General features: G+C 40.0%; 1 protein-coding gene across 2 annotated transcripts in view; it reads right to left on the bottom strand.

The window, feature by feature from the left end:
* The window catches only part of lrfn1 (leucine rich repeat and fibronectin type III domain containing 1), a 128,708-nt gene that overhangs the window by 23,551 nt on the left and 89,171 nt on the right, over positions 1-15,986 (bottom strand). For both annotated transcript variants that reach the window (XM_075473196.1, XM_075473197.1), the window contains one exon: positions 4,552-4,662. The gene's annotated coding sequence lies outside the window, so the exon portion shown is untranslated. The remainder of the gene's footprint in view (positions 1-4,551; positions 4,663-15,986) is intronic.

Below are 15,986 nucleotides of genomic sequence, written 5' to 3'. Positions count from 1 at the left end.
TTGTTTTGCTACATCAGGATAGAGGCTTGTTTCTGCTCACAAACACTGCCATTCTCGGCCATTAATGTAAATGGATTTCTAAACTCAGTCACGGTCCTTGTAACTAATGCAGATGCTTACGGGATAAAGTTGCACCTCTGTGTGTCATTAAACAGGCCTCTGCGTTTTTAATCTGAAAACCAGGGAGCTATGAAGCAGACGTATGTGCAGAAAAGCTCAAACAATGCCCTTTCCCCTGTGTGCATACATAACAAACAGTGCAAAAGAATATGATGTATGAAGAAATCAATAGACAGTGAATCAGCTGCGTGTCAAGATGTGGATGTTTAAGTGACTCAGTCTCCAATGTGTTTGCCAACCCTGAGTGCATCTGCACTAACAAAAAGATATTTGACTGGGAGAGAAAATGAGAGCGAGCTCCAAGACGCTGAGCACAACTCCCCTGAAGCTATGCGTCTTTTGTATCTGACTTGTGCTCATATGTATGCAGGTGTGTTTGATTTCACCACATTTCCCACCACTATTATTTGAAAAAGCTTCAGGTTAAGCATTTGAAATGTACAAAGCTATTGTAATTCTACAAGGCGGTAGATGCACGGGGGGATAGCTTAATTTCTGTGGATGATTAGAGCTGCAGAAACAAGAATCAGGTGCAGAGATGATATCTTAACATGGCCACATGTGCTGTAACCCTTAAGAATACCTGGAGCTGCCACTCGACACTGCCTGTCACCGCTTTCAACTTAGTATTCCAGGAAGCACTGATGGAAAGATTCAGATTACTTTGACAAGAGAAGCAGACCACAAAACACAAGACAGGGGAGGGGAAGCGTGTGCCTGGATTTTAAGGTAGCTTAACCCCCTCCTGACTCTCACCACAGTTCTCGATTGAATAAATATATTAACTGCCTTCTTGCAGAACATTTGGTTTTCAGTTTGTAGAAGCGTCGTTTTACACAAGCACAGATAAACTGGTGGTGAAACTAGCTGCCCTTCTTATCACCCGCAAACTTGATAAGCAGATTATAGGACATTCAAAAGAGCAGCTGGAAGAAGATGTCCAGATAATACATATGGCCAAAATCACTGCATTTTCATACAACACATACAAATTGAACACAAACTGCTTTATTTGACAGCAAAAGGTTAAAAAAATAATCAATGAGAATTATTTTATTGAACACAAACAGAACAAGATGTCTCACTGAACACAAAAATATGCAGAGTTATGCAGTGTGCACGACTGCTGTAGACGCTGCTCGTTAAGTGTATGAAGAGCAGGAGGGGGAAGAGCAACTTATCTTCAATTCCATAACACAAGCTGGCTAATTAGCATTGCCCTACCATTCCTTTTGAACCAGAGGAGAACAAGTGGGAGCCATCATATTTCTCTGTTCTCAGCACTGTGCGATTCACCTTTTGACCACTGAAGCCACAGGAGCTCTGACCATAGAGGGTCAGAGGTAGGCAAAACAACCTCACCTCAAATCCTCCTTCTTTACCTAGCTCCCCCTGGGGAATCACTCGGACCTTTACCTAAAACTTTGCCCTTAACAAAACATAGTTATTGGGAGCGAGGTGGATGAGATATAGTGCCTAGATGTAGTGCAATGACATTTTCAGGATTCAAACCGACTCAGAGTGCAGCAGACAGATACTAAGAGGATACAGGTAGTTTCTGCATTTCAGACACACACAATCATTCTTGGCTCACTACTCTCTGAAGAGGCAGCACAGATCGTTAACTCTATCGTGTACTGAGTTTTAATTGACAGTTTCATACTACACTGTATCATGTAAAAACTGAAACTGAGTTTATGCACTGCTGCAGCAGTTTTATGGACCATTTTAGATGCAGTCAGTTACAGTATGAGCCAGACAGAGGCTTTCTTGTACCACATATGCGTCACATCACTTGAAACACTTGATTTCGTGTTAGTCAAGTCAACATAAGGCGCTAAGTGGGTGGGGTTTGCCTTTTAGTCACTCCACAGGTAGGAGGGTAACAATTCAAAGAAGAGTTTTTTTTAAGCAAAGGTTATGTCAAAGGTTATAGAGGTTATCTCCCCCTCTTTTTTTCAATAGCTTGTTTTTCTGTCTTACAAAATCCACTTTTGTGTTTCTAAAGTAAATACAGTATACTCTGTCAAATAAAAATAAAAAAATATCTGAGAACATTAAAAAAAGACTACAATAGTAACTCATTCTTAGTCAGTTGGATTACTAGAAAGTCATTGATCTTTTACAATTTTAAATCTCCTTCAGTTGGACATCACTCTATTGTCAAGATTAACTAAGTATAAGTTTACAAGCTGCTATAATCTGAATATATATACATATCTACGTCATTGGGCAGCATGGTGGTGTGGTGGTTAGCACTGTCACCTCACCTCTTTCTGTGTGGAGTTTGCATGTTCTCCCTGTGCATGTGTGGGTTCTTTCTTGGTACTCCAGATTTTTTCCACCTTCCGGAAATATGCCTGTTAAGGTGATTGGTTATTCTAAATTGATTTTAGCTCGATGGCGGCTGGGAAAGGCTCCTGCCCCGTGACCCTGAATTGGATTAAGCAGATACGGAAGATAGATGGATCGAGGTTTCTTTGTGGCTGTTAAACTACACCCTTCTCCTCTTTTGAGCTCTAATATCCCCCCCGCCCCACTTCACTATAGCAAACATTTGATCAGATACTGTATGTACCAGAGTTTCAGACCAATGGCACTGGTGCTCCAAACTGAACATTTTTGGAGCACCAGTACAGAACACACTTAAATCATCTTTACCGAAACATTTACTTGACTGTATTACTGATACATAATTATTTGGTTATTAAATCATATTCTATAGAAAAAAATGTATACTATTTCAATTTATTATACTTTTTTACAAAAAGGAAAACTTTTAAAAAGAAGTTATGCTTTCAGAGACTAAATCAGTTAGTTGAAATGCTCTTTTTTGTCATACTGTAGATGCCATAAATGTATCACAAACTCCCTTCATCCATTTTTATACCCGCTTAATCCAACTCAGGGTCGCAGGGGGGTTTGAGCCCATCCCAGGTTTCATTGAGCGACAGGCGGGGTACATCCTGGACGGGTCGCCAGTCCATCACAGGGCCATACAGAGACAAACGAGACAAGCAACCATCCACACTCACTCCTAGGGTCAATTTAGAGTCATCAATTAACCTAACATGCATGTTTTTGGGTGGTGGGAGGAAGCCGGAGTACCTGGAGAGAACCCATGCATACACAGGGAGAGCATGCAAACTCCACACAGAAAGGCCCCAGCTAGGATTCGAACCAGAATTAATATTTCTGTAAAATGTAAATTGTATTTTACAGTAATGCTGTTAAGATGGAAGAAACAGAACTGTGTTAAGTTGCATGTCAACTGATCGGCTGTTTGACACACAACGTTAGTTAATCTTGACAATAATGTGCTGAATGGCTGGTCTTGATGTTGGGCTACAAAAGTGGTACATGGAATGCATGATATGAGACCGAAGTGTAATGGAAGGGTCTCAATGATTTTCTATTTTTTGAAAAATGTCCAAACTGTTCAAATGTTTTTATCTTCGTTCAGCCAACAACAGGAGAGCAGGACATTGTTGCTGATTAACAGGACGCAGGTGGGTGACAAGTTGACAACCCACATAGGTTTGCCCCTCACACAGTGTTTGTTATGATGACAGGCTTGCAAAAACTCTCTATTCTCCCTCCATCACATGAAACACATGCGCATACAGCATTGCTCAATCTCTTCTGTTGCTTCATGAAATATAAAACCATTAAAGAAAAAAGAAAGAATTAAAACAAATGCATTTATTAGTTATAGTGCCTCCAGAACATTGTTGCAAAAAGCAAAGCAGCTACCCTGCGTGTCGTCAGAAAATCTCAGCACATTACCACCGAAATACCAAAACATCTAGTTAACTTGGAAATCATGTATATTGAAGCTTGATATACAGATTTTGTAAGAGCACGTACAGTAAATTATATTCATTAGCGTTAAATATAAAAAAAACAAGCTTCATAGACAATCCATAAACCACCACCTTCTGTAAACTTGCAAAGCTACTGACTAATTAGCAAATTTAATTAGTTAAAGAATAGGTTGCCACCATCTTTGCCCTACTGCACACTCTTGTAATGTTTATAACCCTGTATGTTCACTTGCCATTCACTTGTTGTATAAACACAAATTGTACATTTACTTTTTCATATGTATATGTGTATATATACACATATGTATATACATATATATACATATGTATATATATAGGTTAAAAGTTGCATAACGGTGTAAAATACACGCTTTCCCACAAAAAAGAATAAGAAAGCATACTTGACCCACTTCTGCACCTGTGGTTTTTCTGTTTTTTCTGTAAAAAATTCCCACCGTTGGTCCTCATACTGCTGCTTCTCAAATCCGCTGATGCACAACTGCTAACACAACATTTTCAGGATAGTTAGAGCTGCCTGAGCTCAGGGGTGCACCTGAAACTGCTCACAGTTAATATGCAGTCACTTAGAAAAACAGGACAAGCTCACCAATTATTAAGCCCTGGTCTCCATTACAGGTTCCACATCAGCATCCTGATGAGATGGAGCTCAGAGAGTTGGAGGAAGGCGACTCCCTCTAGCGTCACAGGAAAACACCACCTAGAGGACAAAAAGACACGTTGAGTTATTTCTGTTAAACATGTTACAGTTGAGGTCAGTTAGAAAACATAACCAAAACATGAATAAACAAAATAAAAATAAAAAACATCAGGGGAGAGGTTGTTTTGACATATTTTAGGATGTTTACAATGTACTTCAAGGCAGTATCCCAGTGAAGGATGCAACATAGAAGCAGTCATACATTCATAATCTCATTGACTAAGCTTGCTCCCTTTTACACTTGGCAGCTTTGGGCGCGATATGAACGCTGATCTGATTATGGAACAACAGGAAGAAAGCACACGCACCAGAAAAACAAAGCTGTAGATACCATGGCTATGAATATGTGCCCTATCATTAATATTTCCATGCATCATTGTAGCTAAAGGAGAAGTGTGATGAAACATTCATTATATTTTGATACAGCTTTGGAACTCATCTGAATAAAACCAAAAATCTGGTAAAAATTCAGTTGATGATGAGATTTAGCAGCTCTAAAAAATACAATGATTAAAAAAAAAAAAAGCTCTATGCTTTAACTTTATTGCAAGCGCCTGATGAAAATAGATGACAATATCCACAGCAGCTATTTTTACTGCAACATTCTACTTTCTATTTTGCTTTCTCTAACACTAGAAAGATGTGAATTCCAAGGTCACGGGCATTCAGTTTCTCACTTGTCCCCAAAAAATTCAAAACAAGATATGTGACATGTTACAGCTCTGCTTGCAGTACGGCGGCACGCAATCCAAAAGAGATTACAATATCACTCACATTTGTCTGCTGAGAGCCTTCATGCATGAACAAACAGAATTCTGCACTTAGGTTCCTGCTTTACTGTACATCAATTTGTATTCAGAGAGGGACCCAAGGCTTGTCACCTTCAGCTATTCATCCAACCAATAAAGTATTTATGACGGAAACTTTTCCTTTTTGATACGCCATACCAATCCTCTTCCTATTCCACTTCATCTTGTGATGGAATTATGGCAGATTTGAAGAAATGAAAAACTAAGTAAGAGTGTGTGTGCTGATGGTGTTCTAAAAAGAAGATTCTTGTTGGAAATTCTTCACTTTTTCCTTTATCTCCAAATAGCAAATCCTCACCTGGCCTAAAGTAAACAGTCTGATGTCTAAACACGCTGGCCTTACTTTATCTCCTACCCGGCTCCCCCTCATCGAATAAAACATTCTCCTTTTCCCTCTATTTTCTTATCACAGCAACAGCGTTTGACCTCTTTCTTCAGGTATAAGAAGAAAAAAGACCGAAAAAAACCCTCAGTGCCACTCAATTTTGGCCAAAGGACGTGCTCCGTCAAGTTGTTATCCATCAGTGTGATTCCTTCCTGTGTGTGCAAGACAAAAGCAGTTACCCAGTCACCCTCCTGTGCTGCCAGCGCTGTTACTTAGAATACTCAATGTGACAACAGGAGTGACTGAGACTTCTGTCTTTGGCTATATTCTGTCACTCAGTCACTCAGAGAAAGACTGATGTGGGTGGAATCAAAAAGAAAGAAAAAAAATCCAAGAGGCCAGTCAGGTTACAGGAGTGATGAATCATATTTCCCTCAAAACAACTTCAACCTTGAAATTCACCTTCCAGACAAACACACAGTCATTAAGGACACACAATGCTGACATTTCTTTGGAGGGAAATAGTTACAAATGCACCTGCAGTGAAAGCATTAGTATTCAATACTTTGCAATTAGTTTGCTAGGAGAAATGCAAAGACAGAGCAGGGGTGGGGGGTGGGGGATGAGGGCATTTTATCAGGCAGTGAAGGGAGATATTTCAATCAGTCTTTAAGCTAAACAGCTTTTCTTAGAGACATCCTGAAAAAACTCTACTTATAGCAATCAGAAAAGACACAAGTAATTTAATTTATTTCTCTTTAGAAATGCAAGAAGATGGTGTAAGAATGATCTGTCTTGTTTAATGTATTTGGTTTGTGAAATCAACAAACACATATGCAAAAGCCTAAAGGTACATCTGATCCTGTTAACCATCCATGGGGGGGGGGGGGGGAACCAACAACAAGCTTTATAGCTGCCATCAATAATAGATTTAAGTGAATGCATTTATACTTGAGACAGATGCCTTTCCTTGTGCTCTATTCCCCAGATATCAAAAGAAGAGGCGAGCGACAATTCTTCAGCTTATACCAGCAGGTGAGCAAGGACCCATAGCATTTAATAGACCGCAGCAGTTAATTCAGCCGAAGCTATGAGAAGAGGTTGTGTGTATTTATTATTGGCTTTAATTATCTTTAAATTCTCTGACTGGGGTAAAGGTTTGGGTTAGAATTGAATCTTTCGGAGAGAAGCTATGTTCTTAACTTGTAGCCACACATCACCCAAGATCAAGATAAAGATAAGCAAAAAAACGCAGCCACAGCTGTAACACGCCTGTTAAAGGACATTCTCAATGTCATCAAAGCTCAGGAGAAGAGCCACAAAGCCACTCGTTCAGGAAACGGTGACGCTGTTTGGAGGTGTAGAGTAGCCTGATAGCTGCCATAACTGTGAGGTTAAACTCATCCTCAGCAGATCCATGAAACCGCAAGCCAGCACACCATTTCCTCCTTTTCTCTGGCTTTACATTCATTTACTCCTCAAGTCAGCACTTTGATTAATGGCTTGCTTTACACACAGAATCATGTGCACTATATGGTAAGGTATCAATCATAGCAATGTACGCATTCATGGATTTTTTATCATTGTGTCACCACAGTACAAAAGCTAATTACATCTAACTAATAGAGTTGACCTAAAACTTTGACCATATTGGAAAAATGCCATTTAGTGTAGACTTAATGTGTTTTAAAAAACATCAGTTATATACCATTTTACTATTATACTATGCACAATCATATGGGAAAAATTCCAGAAGTGAATATCATTGATGATCTTTTGACTTTGTTTGACATGTGTCTTCTATCTAAATCTAAAACAACAGTAGCAGACTCAGCAGCAGACTCAGGAGCAGACTCAGGAGCAGACTCAGTATCAGACTCAGTATTAGACTCAGGAGCAGACTCAGCAGCAGACTCAGGAGCAGACTCAGGAGCAGACTCAGGAGCAGACTCAGTATCAGACTCAGTATTAGACTCAGGAGCAGACTCAGGAGCAGACTCAGGAGCAGACTCAGGAGCAGACTCAGGAGCAGACTCAGCAGCAGACTCAGGAGCACTCAGCAGCAGACTCAGGAGCAGACTCAGCAGCAGACTCAGGAGCAGACTCAGGAGCAGACTCAGGAGCAGACTCAGGAGCAGACTCAGGAGCACTCAGCAGCAGACTCAGGAGCAGACTCAGGAGCAGACTCAGGAGCAGACTCAGGAGCAGACTCAGGAGCACTCAGCAGCAGACTCAGGAGCAGACTCAGCAGCAGACTCAGGAGCACTCAGCAGCAGACTCAGGAGCAGACTCAGCAGCAGACTCAGGAGCAGACTCAGGAGCACTCAGCAGCAGACTCAGGAGCAGACTCAGGAGCACTCAGCAGCAGACTCAGGAGCAGACTCAGCAGCAGACTCAGGAGCAGACTCAGGAGCAGACTCAGTATTAGACTCAGGAGCAGACTCAGGAGCAGACTCAGGAGCAGACTCAGCAGCAGACTAAGGAGCAGACTAAGGAGCAGACTCAGGAGCAGACTCAGTATTAGACTCAGGAGCAGACTCAGGAGCAGACTCAGGAGCAGACTCAGCAGCAGACTCAGGAGCAGACTCAGGAGCAGACTCAGTATCAGACTCAGTATTAGACTCAGGAGCAGACTCAGCAGCAGACTCAGGAGCAGACTCAGGAGCAGACTCAGTATCAGACTCAGTATTAGACTCAGGAGCAGACTCAGGAGCAGACTCAGGAGCAGACTCAGGAGCAGACTCAGGAGCAGACTCAGGAGCAGACTCAGCAGCAGACTCAGGAGCACTCAGCAGCAGACTCAGGAGCAGACTCAGCAGCAGACTCAGGAGCAGACTCAGGAGCAGACTCAGGAGCAGACTCAGGAGCACTCAGCAGCAGACTCAGGAGCAGACTCAGGAGCAGACTCAGGAGCAGACTCAGTATTAGACTCAGGAGCAGACTAAGGAGCAGACTCAGGAGCAGACTCAGGAGCAGACTCAGGAGCAGACTCAGGAGCAGACTCAGTATTAGACTCAGGAGCAGACTAAGGAGCAGACTCAGGAGCAGACTCAAATGAATGCTTCCGTCCACTGGCCTTACTCAAACTGAGCTGTGCTCTTCACGTCAAACTAGACAAAACTGTTTTTAAGGAAAATTGCTTGTTGGAGTAGTTTGATTGGATGATAAGCTTCTTATTAGCTTTAACAAACCTTTCCCATTCCAGGTCAAGCAAAGATGAATTGGCTGTACATGTGTGTTTCCCAGATAATCAATACTCATAAAGCTGGTGATGCTAGAGGGCAAAGTTACCAAGAGGACAGAAACTACAAGAGCAGGTTGGAATCATAAAAATCTCTCCCTCAGTTAGAATTAAAACACGTTGTATTGTGATTAGTCTCCATCAGATCACATGTGGAGGTCCTCAGTGTATAGTGTTAAAGCTGCCGTCGGCAGGTTTTCAAAATTGCGAGTCTAAAGTCGGAAAATTCGAACTGATACAACTTTCAGGTCCCTCCCCCAACCTCTAACAAGCTCCAAATCGCCCCCCAAACCTGTGGACGAGGTTGTGCACGTGAGTTCACACCAGTGTGAGCGCACACAAGCTGGTGCAGACTCACGCTCAGCAGCATGTGCACAAGCTGTGATTGACAGGTAGGATTCCTCCACCCTAACTTGATTGGTTAAAAACAGCCGGGAGCGCTCGGTTTTTGCAAGCACGATTACAGGCTTCAGAGGGAGCTACAGATTTCGTTATTTTTCCTAAACAGCCTATTTAATATTCTACTTCCAGAATCCCATGACAGTTCAAGCTAATATGACTAAAAAAAAGTTGCCGACCGCAGCTTTAATGTTCACTTTTTACTGAGACTTCTCCTGTCATGTCAACAAATATCAAGTTGAAAACTTAGACAAGCAATCAGAGTGAGCGCTTTCATGTTGTTAAAAGGAAAATTTATAGATTCTTTTCACCTCGGCCTTATCCCCCCGTGTATGGGTAAAAATCAGTTATGAGACTATACTGAGCAAGAAAGTTCAGACTAGAATATGACAGGAAACCACATCATAGCAGCAATGTAATAACAAAGGGGACTTGTGGGTGGCAGAGTTGAAGTTCTTATATTTGCAACTGACAAACTTACATAGTTATACATAGTTATATATGACATTTTGGAAACAGTCTGAAGCATCCGTACACAAAAAAGTTTCACAAGGGAAATCTTGTGACGTGCACAGAGAAGAGAACAGAGGCAGCAGTGTCTAGGAAGTGTGGAGGCCACAGCACAGTTTGTGCTTTTCCACACTGGGAAATGTCAAGCCACATTTTGCAAAGCTTTCATGGACCACCTGTGGGCAACTGAGATACTCTGAAGTTGTGGCTAGTTGTACAACAAAAGGATGTAAACACCCCTCATAGTACAATGCAGTGAAAAGGAGAAGAAATGAAATGGTTCTTTCATGAAGAAAATACTGCTCCAAGAGTGAGACCTGCTGCAGAAGTCTAACTGTATCTCTCAGCCCTCGACCTCAACACTTTTAAGAGCTACTTCTGGATTCCCCAGTTCAAATAAATAAGAACACCCTTCAAAGTCAAAGGCCCCATCCGAATAATGGAAAATCAGTGACATATTGTGTGTGAGGCCATTGTTGATATAAATGTTCATGTCTGATTAGAATCATCACATAACACACCTGCAAATAACACAGACACTGAGAGGGATGATTTAAGTGAGACCAGCAGGAGGGAAAAGTAAGCTGTCCATTCCATAATGCTGTCAGACATCTGTAATAACTGCTACATCTGAGCCTGTCAGTTGCTAATATGAGTACTTTTACATAGCAGAGCACAACAGTCTCACATTATACTAATGTATCTTTTTATTCTTATAGCACACTCTAATGTAGGTTTATCCTTTGAGTTTTTATGTTCTCTTGTCAACATTTGTTACTTTTACTACTAAACATCCATAACTGGTATATCCTAATCAACATGTGATAGTTGCAGTCTTGTTCTTTATGATTCATATTCATGTGGATGTTGAAAATGACAACCGAAATATCGTCTTTTACTCAACATTAGACTAAATGGACTTTTCTTAAAATGTACACAGCCCTGATAACACTATTCAGTCATACCCTTGATTTTATTCTAAAGAATGCCTGTGAAAGTGAATTAACAATTAATCAATAATTAATAAAACGTCATCATCTGATCTCTTTTTTGATAACCTAAAATAATCATTTTCAGTCTTATTTTCTTCAAAGTCATGTGTCAAAACAACAGAGGTCAAATGCCTAAACTTTACTCCAACACAAGTTGGTTATCTTGTTGACAGAGCAACAGCTTTAATGCCTACAAACATTGGATGTTACCCTTCTGAAAAAGAAGGAAATCAGTCAGAAGAGGCTGGCTTCTTGGTTTAATTCCCTGCTGGGTGCTTTAAAGAAGACCTCATGACAGCTGGAATAAAAACGGCGTTCCACTAATTTAGAAAAATTTCACTTTGTCTAGAAACTACAACGCCAGGTTTCTTTTCAGCTCCGTAGACTAGGCTGACTCAAAAGTTATAGCTCTGTGGAGCCATGTATTCCTTTAACTCTCCGTAGTGAAACTTCATGATCTTTTTTTCTTTTTACAAATAAAATTGTTTCTATTTGACAGAAAATGAAAGACATCCTTCACACTACTGTTGCTGATATATCATCGTGAACAGCAGCTTTAAATGGGTCTGTAGAATCTCATTAATGTTTCGACTTTGTCCCATCAAGCTCTCTGAGCTGACAAGAATCATAGCTTCATCTAAACCATCAACTTGTATTTTAGACCCTATTCCAACCAGTTTTTTTCTTTTTGTCTTAATTATCAACTCAATTAAAACTTAATTGAGTTGACTCAATACATGTTTACGTGCATCAAATATGATTTTTATTTATCGTCTATTGACTCTAATTTACACACAAGTATTAATTGTCTATAGATTGCTTTAAGATTCCTGAACGGTTCCCTCTACACAATATCATGAATCAAAAGAACTTACAAGAAAAAAAATTCTTATATATAAGTGCAGCCATGAAATGTTCTGTCATATTTGCTTGAAAAAGAGCAGTTATTTTATTGATTGACCTTTTTACTGATTGATATTTTTAGCTCTATGTGCAGGAAGGAGAAGTAAAAAAAAGAACATTATCATATAAGCTTAGAACTACAGCCATAGTAAATATACAACAACAGTATTCAGGCCACATTCTGAAGAGTGCGGAGATCTCATTATATTGTAGCCATTAAATGTCTTTGAGATTATTCTGGCTCCAGTTGCAATTGAACACTTTGGGGAAGAACTGGACACGTTTTTCAGCCAAAATCTTGTTAAACCATGTTGTAGGTCACATCTTACTAAACATCAAACATTCTAATGTGATATTAATCCAAAGCAACTGGCAAGTGATGAATCATTAATGGTAAGAGGCCAAAAAAAACCCATCCTTTTGCCTTTGAGTGTTTTTTTCATTTTTTAGAACGCAAAATAAAATGCATCACATTATTCTCTGATAAAGCGCAGTAATTATGTCTTTTTAGTAATTATGTCTCTCTCCTTACTTACTATACATTTATTTGAAACATAGTCATTCTTGGCCTTGTAAATTACTGGGGCTGCAAACTTAGTTTCCTTGAACATATGAAGGTTCAGTAGCTATTGAAATATAATCTTTCAGCAGCACTTTTAGGACATTTTGTGTTTGCTGGCGAAATGATCAAGGAGAACTCCCCTTGTTTTAAGTTTTGACACCATAGCCAGCCTATGGTGCCGTTTATAGAAATTTACAGGGTTTGATTTAGCCATGTCACATCAACAAAGAAAAATATTACCACATGATATTAATATAACTGTTATGAAAGCCCCCCCACGGTTCAAACAGCTCCTATTAAGGCAAAGCCAATAAGTCATTTTAAAAAGTCAATTATTTTCATTGCTCTGGACTTGCTTGAGTGGATTTTCATAGAGAATGAACAACAGCACATGATGGAAATTGATCCAAATTTAGATCCTTGTTTGAGTGTTCAAAAACAGTGTGAGCTACAATGTGGAGGTCTCATGGCATTAGAGTGCAGCGTCGTTTCAACAGTGACACTTAGATCATTTTGTGCAGCCATAATAAGTAAAGACACGGCTGATATACTAAATTAAGGTTTTACAACTGCCTCTGCCCCATTGAGCTTTAACCTGAAAATGCAAATGGGCTTCATGAAAACCAAGTGATTTCATGGTTCACTGACTGCTGCTACATATGCATATGGTCTGCAGTCTAAGGAAAATGTATTGCAGAGGGAGAGGGGAAAATTACGTTAATCTGTGGCTGTTCATTTTGTAATCTTTCAATCACATTTAATGCACTTGTATGTCTGTACTGCAGCATTGCAGGTTGCTGTGTTAAAGTCTTAGTCATCTTTCAGAAATCCAGAGGAATTAAAACCACTAGTCCCCACACAGCTACAGTATACAATGGCGTCACATCACAGTATGGAAAAGACATGGTCCTCTGTTCACAAATTCAAGCATGAAGATTACAAGCAGCTTAGCATGACAAGTATTAGCATATCCTGTTCCTTACAAAGCTCTAAACAGGGGTAGGAAAGAGTAATGGAGCTGCCTACAGCTGGTTGAAAATGAGTGCAATTAATTGAATAGTGAAAAAGAACTGCAATAAAAGAAAAACAAATTGGCACCTTTGCTGCATAATCCCCTCACAAAGATCAATGATTCTGAGGCAACTGATTCGAGAACTGAGAGGAGCGAGGGAACAAAAAAAAGGATTTCATTCTTTTAGTATCCTCTCTCCCTCGCTAAAGAGGGAGGGGAAAACCATTTTACATTTTTCACCATTTTATTTACCAAATTACAGTGTAATTTGCTGAATGGATGTGATAACTTGTCTGTAAACAAAAACAGGGACTGACAATGAATTATCAGTCCATGAATTAGCTCCAAAGATATTTGTCCTTCTTTACCTTTTGGAACTAATGTCAGAGTTGTGCCGACACGCTGTCAGAGCTGTTACTTTGGCAGGTTGTGGAGGTGGTGGTGCAGCAGTCACCAACAATACAGGTTAGAAAACAATGGCTCTTTATTTCTCTCACCTTTTGAAAACATCTCAATTCTCTCCATGTTGCCGACACTTGCGTTTCTGTAATTTACATTACATTACATTACATTACGGTCATTTTGCAGACGCTTTTAACCAAAGCGACTTACAATAAGTGCGTTCAACATCGGTAGGCAAAAGAACTTCAGGTCACAAGAAATCATAAGTGCATTTCCTTCCAATACCAAACAGCTAAGAGCAAAACTAGTGCTAGAGTAAGTGCGATAAGTCAGGTACCTCAGCCTCTCACCAACTGCACACCAGTCACAGCGGGGTGGGGATGCAAACCCTGGTTCGGGTAGGGGAAGAAATAAAAGAGGTAAGAAAAGCAGGAATGGGATTCAAACCCTGGTTCGGGTAGGGGGTAATGAAAATATAGAGGGTGCCAGTGGTGGAGGAAACAATAAGTGCGTAAGGAACTAGGACGGATCTGGGTAGTTTTTCCTGAAGAGGTGGGTTTTCAGCCTGCGGCGAAAGATGGGCAGCGACTCAGCTGTCCTGATATCAGTCGGGAGATCGTTCCACCATCGGGGTGCCAGAACAGAGAAAAGCCGTGACCACAATTTCTGTTGTGTTCTTAAATTTACTGGCAAATATAACGCGATTTATCTGCCGAGACAACAGTCAGAACGAGGAAAACAAACAGGAGAGGAGAGATATGATAAGATCGCTTCCATCATGTCAATGCAGGAATACAGGAAACTTATCTGATTTCATCAGCTGGCTCTTATTTCACATGTGTCATATTACCAAAAATGAAGTTATTTCATCTTTCACTAATTAAATTAACCAAGCAGCACTACATGTACACTGTGCAGAAGTTGAGTTATGTCTATTTAATTCAAGTTCTATTTTGTCAATAGATAGCAATCACAGTAGGGCTACTACAACTAATTGATTTTATTAATAGTTAGCAATTTAATCATTGATTAGTTTGATCTATGTTATGATAGATGACAGGAGCTGTGCCAATGTCTCTTACAGCGGCGGCTGTAAGCCCGGTCGTGCCTTGTCGGGTAACAAATTGCAGGCCATGCTGGTCTCCTTTGATGCTGGAGTAAACATTTGAAAAATGACAGAGGCAAACAATACATGAGAGACAACAGTTTTCTCTGCAAGTCTTTATTTTTATCTATCTACTTTTTGTTATGATTAATTCATAAAGCCAGACCCCAGCTGATGAGATCTAAAGAGAGCTAATGTTTGCTAAAGTTAATTGTTGTGATTCACTAAAGAGTCATTGAGAGAGAGAGAGAGAGAGAGAGAGAGAGAGAGAGAGAGAGAGAGAGAGAGAGAGAGAGAGAGCACACAGTGAGCTTTTTCTTTTTTACAGCAACCTTTAGACATAGATAAACATAGTTAGCAGTGACAACATTAGACATTCTGCTTTACCAATCCAAATTTAGGATTGCCACTGTCCTAAATTTCAACAAAATACCAATACAAAGGACAATATTTAACAACCAGTACCACAGAGGGAAAAATGACAAATTTAGAGGCATAAAATATTTTCGATGAGCAAGGCTTCAGACTACCTTTCAGACTACAATTTACCTTTGAATTGATTTTTTCAATTTAAAAGAACCAATGCTTCAAAAGACTTTTACTCAACCCTTTGATATTCTTTTCATCCTCATTGCTGATATATAAAGGATTCGATCATAAGTATTACTTTATAAGAAAAACATCTTTAAGTTTAACAGTATTTTCAAAGACAGAGGGCAAAGGAATGAACATATCCAGGCTCTTTGTTGGTGTCATGGTCGAACAGGATATTTAAAAATTCCATCATCGATCTGAATGCTTATTTATTCTGGTAAATACACCTTGAAGGAAGTGGCTGCTAACTGAACAGATTTGTAGATGAATTAGTAGCTTGGGGGATGATGACCAACCTTTAATTGTCCCCACCCCCATTGCTGTGCCGATTATGAGACAGTCTTGCGTTAACACTTCGGTTTTTCACTCACACATAACACATGTGCCAACACAGAAAAAAACAAAAAAACAAACCAAAAATCTCCTGTTTGGCACATATTTCCAAGTTGCACCGGTGTGCCCCATTGTCT

Source organism: Odontesthes bonariensis, chromosome 9, assembly GCF_027942865.1.
Source record: "Odontesthes bonariensis isolate fOdoBon6 chromosome 9, fOdoBon6.hap1, whole genome shotgun sequence".
NCBI classification, from domain to species: Eukaryota; Metazoa; Chordata; class Actinopteri; order Atheriniformes; family Atherinopsidae; genus Odontesthes; species Odontesthes bonariensis.
Note: the sequence above shows the minus strand (reverse complement) of the source record. Positions and strands in the feature narration are given on the sequence as shown.